The 10,326-nt window shown below is 40.1% G+C and overlaps 2 long non-coding RNA genes across 2 annotated transcripts; one reads left to right on the top strand and one right to left on the bottom strand.

Annotated features, from left to right (window-relative positions):
* Positions 1 to 1,979: 1,979 nt before the first annotated feature.
* Positions 1,980 to 4,591, top strand: LOC115589309 (uncharacterized). The gene is made up of 4 exons (XR_003985518.1): positions 1,980 to 2,329; positions 2,447 to 2,629; positions 2,900 to 2,990; positions 3,233 to 4,591. It is a non-coding gene; the product is annotated as an uncharacterized LOC115589309 (long non-coding RNA).
* Positions 4,592 to 4,666: 75 nt separating this feature from the next.
* On the bottom strand, positions 4,667 to 6,008 carry LOC115591942 (uncharacterized). The gene is made up of 3 exons (XR_003986049.1): positions 5,876 to 6,008; positions 5,216 to 5,420; positions 4,667 to 5,122 (listed from the first exon to the last, which is right to left on the bottom strand). It is a non-coding gene; the product is annotated as an uncharacterized LOC115591942 (long non-coding RNA).
* Positions 6,009 to 10,326: the final 4,318 nt, after the last annotated feature.

Raw genomic sequence — 10,326 nt, 5'->3', positions numbered from 1 at the left:
CACGTAAGCTAAAATAAGCACAAATAACGGATTCCATCTACGCTTTAAAGTTTAAAAACACCAATAAACAACAATCCATACTCACCCTTTAAAATTTAAAAACCAAATTATACTCACCTGTTTAGCTGAAGTCCAATCTATAGGTACCGTAGTCACTCAAAAACAAGCACAAACAATTCATATTGACCCTTTAATAACTTTAAAAAGACAACTATATACAAAAATTCATACTTACCTTGAAAAACAATCACAAACAAATCATTCCTATTGACCCTTTAAACTTTAAAATACACCAATAGATAACAATTCATACTCATCGTTTAAAATTTAAAAAGCTATACATACTCACCTGCATGGTTGACTAATTCATACGGACAGTAGACTACATACCTCAAAAACAAGTCAAAACAATAAATAATACACCTTAAAAGCACGAGATATAAATAAATAATTCCATTTCCTTAAAAACTGTTACAAAAAACATTTCATATTGGCCCTTTAAACTTTAAAAACCACAATACATTCCTACCGTAGATCATTAGTACCACTTACCTTTAAAAACAATTTAAAACAACAATTAATACATACCCCCTTTAAAATTTAAAAACCAAAATAAATACTTACCTTTTAAACATATTGATTATTTACAACTTACCTTGAACAACAAGTCCTACGTACCTGTGGAGTGGAGACATCCGTACCGGGGAGAGGGGGAGGAGCCAGGAGTATAAAAGGAGTCACTGAAGAGCAGGAGCTCATTCCTGAATCTGACCTGCAAAAGAGAAGAAGCTCTGTGAGAATTCAAACTAGCAGTCATTTTTTTGTGTGCTTGGCCTGAGGAAGACCCACTCAGGGGTCGAAACGTTGCCCAAAAGCACACATTATTTTCTTCCTTAAAAAACAATTCATTATACTTCATATAAACTTTAATTTCATAATAAATAAATACACACCTAGATAAAAAATACATTATTAAATAAATAAACCGTGAAAAAAAGAAAACAACACTTACCCACAAGGGATGGGAAGTCAGCAGGGAGGGTGGACGGTGGTCTAGAGACTCCATTCCAAGTGCGTTGGAAAGCCCCTGGCCACATTTGGGGGGGTAGGCAAAGTCTCGTTCACTGGACCGGCCGGGAACATTAATGACCGGGCACCCAAAGTCGGCCGGCCGAAGACCTTTGAAATCGCCTTTTCTCCGCACGGGAACGTCCGAAAGACCGCCTGTGGCCGGATTTTAAAATCGCAATATCTCCGGAACGGAATGAGATAGAGACTTAATTCCAACTGTTTCGGACAGCCAGGGGCCACATTTGGGGGGGTAGGCAAAGTCTCGTTCACTGGACCGGCCGGGAACATTAATGACCGGCAGGCCATTGTTTTTTCGCCAACTTCCCGAACTCCGATTCCAAATCCGAAGCCACCAGCGGCCTCGGGGGGGCCTGCGGTTTCCGAATATATGACTCTTTTCACTCTAGTACCCCGGGAACCTTAATGACCGGGCACCTCCAGGGTGGCACTCATCCCTATTTCCCCCTTCCTTCATATAGGTTATTATGTTCAGTTTGTGTTGAAACTGTTTTAGAGAGGTGAACAGGGAAAAATAACTGGAGCACACTGACTTGTGCTTTAGTGAGGTATTGATATGGTCATTTTTGAGGTTACTGTTAGTGGTGCTGTTGAACTGTGTTGTGTACTGACAGGTGTTTCTATTATTTTGTCCACCCCATTTATATCAGTGGCTAGGCTCAATGACAGAAACACCTCTCTGTATAGTGCAGTACAGTTCGTTATCACCATAAACTGCATCTTCCAAAGTGATTGAATACGGTTAAAACAATGCTAATCTTTGAACAAAAACTAAACATTTTAACTTTTACAGTATAACTAGTCATGATTTGTTGCAGGACTGTCGTGTGGATCACACTAATTTTAGCTAGGTGAACCTAATAAACTGGCTGCTATCTGTAGTGCTGTACCTATGTTTATAGGAGAATAATGGATACAGTACATTCTATTAACCAAGTTTTGCATACTTAAGAAAACTTTACTGTTTTTAGGTAACCAGCCAGAGTCTATACCTTACTGGTGACACTAATGTGGCAGTGTTCCCCAGAGTAGATGGCTACTTCAGTTTTCTCGATCTCAGGGACAAGGACCATTACGAGGTACACGGGGCCGATGCTGCGCTGGATGCAACTGTTAATGTTGCTGCCTCGGGGCTACTTCCTACTCCTTCCTCCAGCAGCCAGTTTCACTTCCCCAGGTCTGCTAGCTCATCAAGTCCCTCAGTGCGACCCAAGGCCTAAACCCTGAAATACTTTACAAGGTAAGCTAATTTTCTTTTTAAACTTCTATGCCCCCGTCAATAGAAGATATATGATATATATACTCTTGTATGTTCATCATTATGAATTACCCTAAATATAGTTGTTCTGAATTCCAGGACTGTCAGCCTGGGTGAATTTCAGAGTGGAAAACTTGTGAACAGCAGAATGGTGGTTGTAAGATTCACTGAGCAGGAGGCCAGTGTCCCATCCATGATTGCCAAAGTAAATGAGGCCTTAGGAAACAACGAAACACTCATCCTGACAGACCACAATGGTGCAGAAATTTTGGACTGGAAGAGGTGCGCCATTTGAGCAACTTTATTTACCTTGTCAGTTTTCTTGAAGATTTACTTTGACAGTGGCAAGAACGTTAATGTTGCTTCACAATTAGGTATCAAATATATTGTTGGCTTTGAATTGCTGCATCGACATTTATGAAGTCAAACTGCAGCCATAAACAGTGTCAAACTTTTACAGCCATTTCAGATCAAACTTAATTAATATGCAATCACATCAGTCTCAAGAATGAGCCCTTATTAATACATTATACATTTTTTCTACTCATTTAGGATCCTTCTACTGGAAGCAGAATTCTCGAAAAATCATGGCTGTACCAGAGGCTGACTTCTAAGCTGTGCAACAGAAGAAGCGGAGAATCTCGTAAGTTGGATTGCCAGTGGCTTGTTATACTTCCTGACATCAGTCACTGTAAAAGGCTAAGCATGGCCTCAAATGGAATGGTAGAGTTATTTCATTTAGAATGCTAGATTTGAAAATGTATGACTAACACTGGCAACAGGACTAACAAGTGGAACGGGATTAAACAAATGGTTACAATGATTGCATTTTTACTGGTTAGGATTTTGTTGAGCCCAAGCAGGTTATAACTGCGTGTTTTTCAGTCGGCAAGATGATAATGGCCTCGATGCAGTGTATGATACAATTGAAGAAGTGGTCCTGGCAGCACAAGGACTTCAGGAGGTGTCAACTACAATCAGAGAGCTGATACAGTTGGCCAGTTCCAACCGCAGAACAACAGTGTCCCTGACAGAGGCCGAAGCAGCAGCTGTTAAAGATACCTTTGCCTTTATTGTCTGCAAGGGTAAACAAAAAAACAGTTTTTTCTGCTATAGGCAGATTTCCGTGCAACTCATGTACCCATGTCCATGAAGAAAATGGCCCCCGACACCATAAATAATGTAACCACTTATGCAATTACTGTATTTTTTACACGTGTTTTCTGAATCAAATTTGCAGGTTCAGTGGTTGAGTCCATATTTTCATCGTATTGCCATAGCCTTGTTGGCTGCAGGAACTGCATCGAACAGTGGCAGCAAAATTCTGCACTTTGCCCAAAATGCCGGGCAGATGAATTTGATGTCAACACACAAAAATTCACAGGCCTCTCTGATGCATTGGCTGCAGTGGGAAACATACTCTGGCAGTAATAATGTACAGCATGTAGTTGTGCTTAAGCTGTGCTTTATTGTTCACTTTTTTCTACTTGTATAATGTTTTAACGTATGCATCCAAAGCACTTTTGACTTTAAAGATGTTTGTGCATCTTCATATTGTGTTATTATGTTTTGGTAAGATTATCTCTCAGTGCTGTAGGAGCCAAATTACGTCATATTTGCACTATTTTATGTTACATATTTTATAAATACAATCAGGAATTTTATAAAGTAAGGACTCAGTTATGTTGCTGTGCTGTTCTTTGTGGCTTCAGAATTCATCACTGTGTTTGAAGTGCCGAGCGGATGATTTTTCCATCAACTTTCACAAGGTTACTGGCCTTTCTAAAGTAGTAAATGTCATTAGAGGGCTGGCACTCAAAGAGTAAATGCTGCATCCCAAACCCTACTTTTGTCAGTGTGGATCATGTTATTGATAAATGCTTCTGATATTGAGGATTGATATGTTTGTTGCATCATGTTCTCACCTCATAGGGGTTTTATAACGACTAGAACTAATGTGGCAAGATGTTGTTTTATGTTGCATCATTGTTCTCATAGCGGTTTTATAAGACCTAGAAAATGTTGATGTTTTTGTGACAGGCTTTTCTATGGAACACCACACTGCTTTGAAGTGTATTTGCTGTTGTTCATTTTCATGTAGAGTATCCCAAAGCTGGATTCATTGTGTGTGTCTCTGTTCCATCAATGTTCTCTCTGTATACTATTTATTTATTTTTCAGCAAAATAAATATTTTGTCCATTTTGTAATATGGACACAATGACAATAAACAAAATGGAATGGCATTGATTTTTTTATGTTAAAAAACAAACAGTTGATATTTTTATAATAACATTTTGCTCAAGAGTATACTTCTCCCCTGTAGTCTTATATCAGTGATTGCATAATGGCAGAGTCCATAGTTCCACTATGTCTACTTAAACAGAACTTAAAGATCTCCTCCAGACATGTATTAAGACATGAAAAAAGGTTGGACTTGGACTTGGACTGGACAAGAGCTAACAAACATGAAATAAGGAACATCTCTTTGTTACATCAATGAGGTAGATCAAGGCCTCTTTGAATGGAGCATAGCTGTAATAGACAGCATTGTAAAAAACAACTGAAAGGTCGGGGTGATGCTGTGCAAAGAGCTGCTCTGCTCTCACTTTGTCTGCCTCAGACAGAAAGGGGTCACTTTCGAGTGAAGATATTCTGGTGAGGGATGATCCCATGTCGCTGTCGTACATGTCAGCTGCAGCTATGACATCTGGTAGAAGATCTGTTGTGATCCCGCGGTGTTCCAGTCCCTGCCAGGCGATTTGGTATCCCTTTCCCTTGAATAAGACAAAAACATGTTGTGATGTTCAAGTGTAAAACGCTTCTACAACCTGTGACAGTGAATAACTTGTATGGGATATGTAACATACCTGGGATCCTGTGAGCATTCCATGATTGCACAAATCTGTTTATACCAAGTCTGGCACATCTGGCAGGTCAGACTGGATGTGCAGAGCTTGTCAGGCTGTCCTCCATGTTTATTGCTTCCTGATCTTGTAGCTGTACCAGGGCCTCCTTTAGTGGGTAATTCACTCGATTAATGATTTCTGGCCACATCCTTTCCACTGTGTGATTCTGTAAATTAAAAAAAAGAAAATAGGGGGGGGAAGAGGTCTGTTAGCATAGTAACATAGTGAACTAGAGGAAAGTTAGTGTTTCCCCTAGAATTTTTTTCTGGCCCGGTGGTACGCACAAAAAAACAACCTAATCATGACCGATAATGCACCAAAAAAAACTAAATATGACTGATATAATATATTATGACATTATTAAATTGTTATTACTCATTATATAGTGGAATAGAAGTATAAGATGGCAGAAAATGGATATACTCAATTGACTGTTCCTTCTTTCCTTCCTTCCTTCCTTCTGTCCTCCCTCTATCCTCCTTCTTTCCTCCCTTCTGTCCCTCTTTCCTCCTTCCTTCCTCTGTCCTTCCTTCCTTCCTTCCTTGACCTGAGTAAATATACTTGGTTACTTTTCACCACTGGTGTGATGTAGGTGGATGGCTTGCAGATGGTTAACATTACCCTTGTTGACTGAGTTTTGAGGTATGGCTGTCTTTGCTGGTTGTGTCTATATTCTGACAGCCTCTCTTGCATGTACAGGCAGGTACAGGTAAAACTCTTTTCCATGATCCACACGAAGTTGATCCCACATTCCATAATGTGTTACTGCAGGTCTACATGAACAAGTATGAAACACTTTATTATTGGTATTATTACAATTGATTTAAATATTTTCTTTCAAACAGAACATACAGCACTGACCTGTACACTTCTTTGTAGATGGCTAGGTTGTTTTTTTACTGGCATAGTTACATTTGCAACAATTTTCTTGCTATAGCCATCTACAGCAATCACGTGAGTCACTCCAGACATAACCAGCTTTTCATTTTGGTCCATGTGCAATTTGTGTCCCATACTCCGCATTATATGGGATTGGGTTAAAGTTACGGGTACCCTATGCAAGCAAGAAAATTATATATCAATAACTTCACTGTGAATGGCATACACGACCCTAAAATGTAAAAATGTAGGACTACTTAATAACATACTTGACACCGCTCTTCATGGTTATGGGTATGGGCTGTTCTCAGAGCTCTTCCAATTCGGCATTCCCCTGCATGTATCCCAACTGAGGACAGGTAACCTGTCATCATTTTACAGCCATAAGTGATCCAGTCTGTTAAAAACACACACACACACACACACACACACACACACTCTCTCTCTCTCTCTCTCTCTCGTTTGTCTACATGCTACAGCAAATAGTACATGTTTTTTTCCTGTCGTTTGTAAATATGATATAGACTTACCTCATTTACACGAGAAACTGCAATTTTAAGGTCTGAGTCTGAAGTATGTCCGCATGTTATGTTTGGCAAGTAGTCTCCGGATACTGATTTCAGAGCTTCCCCGCTGGACACCCATTTCTAGCAACTTTTCTGAGATCTCATGATATGTCACTCCATTCATAAATATGTCATTAATTAGAGACACGTACGGCTCGAGTGAGGCCATGAGAACGTGGGACTCCAGCGGTCTACTGGGACTGGACCATAAACTGTACACAGTCACTGGACTGGAACGTGGCGCGTGGCGCTCAGACCAGTGTGTTGTTGCTCACTATGGATACTGAGCGACTATACATTGCGCATGCGCATAGCGTGGCCACACAGCAGAAATGTACCATGGGAAATGGTATAACAATATAGAAAATGGAAATTAGATTCATTATTTCGTTTTGGTTTCCTTGTTTATTAAATTTTCCGTTTTGGGCTGAAAATACAAAAATAAACACCCGTTTTCAATGTTTGGTGCATACAGAAGAACTGAATAACCAAATATTGACTCGTTTTTTCGTTTTTCGTATTTCATATTAAATGGAATAATTGAATGATCAGATGATACCCCCGTGAAACACCTGCACCCGGCGTTTAAAGGGACCCTGCGGTTAATTGAAACCCGGCTATTATTTGGTAATAAATGGTACATTTACACCCCGCTCTGTACGCCGGAGCTGCGGCGGCCATGCGCATCCGCGATTTTTTTACAGCCTGGAGGCGGAGTGCTGTGTGTCTCCTCTCTGCTCTGACTGGACTGCTGCACGAGGCTACTGGGAGACTGACCGCCTGTGAGTGCTTTTGGACATGGGAGTTGAGCACAGTTACTGCGATACATGTGATACGTGCTTCCAAGTCAGAGTCTCCAAACACCAAAAAAGTCTCCAATAACACCAGTAAAAGTCGCTAGATTGAAGATTTGTTTGTGCGTTATAATAGTCCAACCACTTGCATTTCGACATTGGGGGAATTTTCGTGTTTTTTTTTTTGTTTTTTTTTGTTTTTTTTTTATAATCTTTTTTCCGATTTTTTTTTTTCATGGAGCACAACCTTCGCTGTAGAAGTAGCCTATGTTTCAGACGCCGATCTGGAAACGGCTGTGATTACTTCTATAAACAGGGTAGGCTATGTGTGTATGTAGCCTATAGGCATATACTGATAAAATATTGATTGACATTCTGCTCCGGAACATTAGCTCGTCCGGTCCGCCCCCGTCTCAGGAGAGAAAGAAGGAGAGATGGAGCAGCTTCAACATTTTAAGTGCGCCCTTACTTTATGGCCATAAAGTCTGTAATAAGGGTGCACTTAAAATGTTGGAGCGGCTGGCTTGACTACGCGGAATTTTAACCAAAATCCACAACCTGTTGTAACCTACGCACACGGAGCGGATCCAGTGGAAATTAGGGGTCACCCTCTCCAGGAGTGAAGTCCATATTAGGAAATGTGCGTCACGCACCGAAGGTGGACGTGATCTCTCTCATAATGAGCTGCCAATGAACACAAGAGGTCTGTCTGAGCCTCTAAAACACCTTAGCGAGTAGGCTACAGGATGGGAGGGGGAAAAAAATCGGAAAAAAGATTAAAAAATAAAATCACGAAAATTCCCCCCATGTCGAAATGCAAGTGGTTGGACTATTATAACACACAAACAAATCATCCTTCTGGTGACTTTTTTGCCAAAAGCGACTACCGACAAATAGCGACTTTTACTGGTGTTATTGGAGACTTTTTTGGTGTTTGGAGACTCTGACTTGAAAGCACGTATCACTCTGCAGTTACTGTGCTCAACGAGCAGCGGGTGCTGCCGTGAGTCCCTCCCCCGTCCAAAAGCCCTCACAGGCGGTCAGTCTCTCAGTAGCCTCGTGCAGCAGTCCAGCCTGCAGTCAGAGCAGAGAGGAGACACACAGCACTCCGCCTCCAGGCTGTAAATGAATCGCGGATGCGCATGGCCGCCACCGCTACGGCGTACAGAGCGGGGCATAAATGTAGGCTACCATTTATTACCAAATAATAGCCGGGTTTCAATTAACCGCAGGGTCCCTTTACACGCCGGGTGCAGGTGTATATTTTGATAAATAACCGCAGGGGAAACACCCCGACGTCATCATCATGACGTCTACCGTCACGTCTCTTTAGGAGCGGCAGCGCAGCTTTCTGTGTGAATTACATGAATTACAATTACTGCGCTGCCGCTCCTAAATCCGAATTTTCCAAATATCACAATAACAAAACAGTAAAAATCAAAAAACTTAATTTTCACGTTATTATGTTTTTGTTTTAAAACAGAATAACAGCTACAAAATGTATGATTTTGTGTTATTCTGTTTTTCCGTTTTTCCGTTCTGGTTTTAAAACAAAATAACAGAAAAACAAAGTTTTTTTTCTGTTATTTTAATTTGGTTCTGAAACGGTCGTTTTTTCGTTTTTCTAATTGTGGGTAAAAAAAAGAAATCACCAATATGGCTCGATTTCTTGTTTTTTTGTTCATACTGACAAAACAAATTTACCACTCACTATTTCGTTTCCATTGGTGGGTGGGCCTTCGGCACCCCATTGCCTCTGATTGGCTAGTGTGCTCTATCAATTATATTTGTGCTGTGCTCTTCAAAATAAAGGTTCTCGCGTACGTCTCGGCCTATAGACAATGCAATATTAACACAAATTGCGACAGACAGACGAGACGAGACTGCATTATGATCACAGACCATACTGACGGCCTTTAGCTTCATTATAGCTTCATTATGCTCTCACTGAGTGGTGCCGCACATGATTTTGTTTTATCACCTTTAATGACAACAAAAATGTTTGTCATATCAACTGAACAGCCTTTCATTCCTTTTTGAAATGTTCTGCTGGTGCATGGATTATAAAGTGATGCAAGAGAAAAAGATAGCCTAAATAAATAAATCAAATAAATATTGTATTGACTGTTAATGTGCAGCTGAACTGCACTACGTCTGTTTTGAAAATGAAAGTACTATAGTACGTTTTCTGAAGGATGCACTGTGAACAGTGAAGTCTGCTCTCAATAATTAGAAATATCACTGGCATATGGTACGTGGCAATGGGAGGTAGTTGCAAGAACTTTTGAACTGTTATTGTTATATTATTGTAAAATATTATAACCAAATATTTAAAGTGCGTAACTTTTTATGTGCCTCTCTAAAAGTTTTTCTCCACTCTCGTCAGGTACAATTTACAGACTGTAACGCCCGCAAATGTAATAATGTCCATAAACGTAATAAAGCACAAAGGTAATAAATATCTGCAGAATTTAATGTAATAAACCCACAAATGTAATACATTTCCACAAACGTTATAGCCACTGCATATATAGTGAAATGTATAGTGAAAATCTTTATTGTAATAACTTCCCACAAATGTAATAATACAATGAATATTGGTCGTTGTGGTTGTTGTTTGTTTGTCTGCCTATGGTACTACTGACCGTGGGAGCAGAATCCAGCTGCTTTTTTGCATAAGCAAAATGCTTCTTGTTAACACTAGAAGGGCCTGAATTCCAACCCCACTAGAACGGCCGTAAGCGGTCATTTTGACTGCTAGATTTTAAACTCTATAATCTCTCATGTAAATACCCAACTGAGTGATGAATGCATTCATTGTGTCATGATTTTT

This window comes from Sparus aurata, chromosome 1, assembly GCF_900880675.1.
Source record: "Sparus aurata chromosome 1, fSpaAur1.1, whole genome shotgun sequence".
In the NCBI taxonomy this organism is placed as follows: Eukaryota; Metazoa; Chordata; class Actinopteri; order Spariformes; family Sparidae; genus Sparus; species Sparus aurata.
This window is presented reverse-complemented; position numbering and strand designations above follow the sequence as displayed.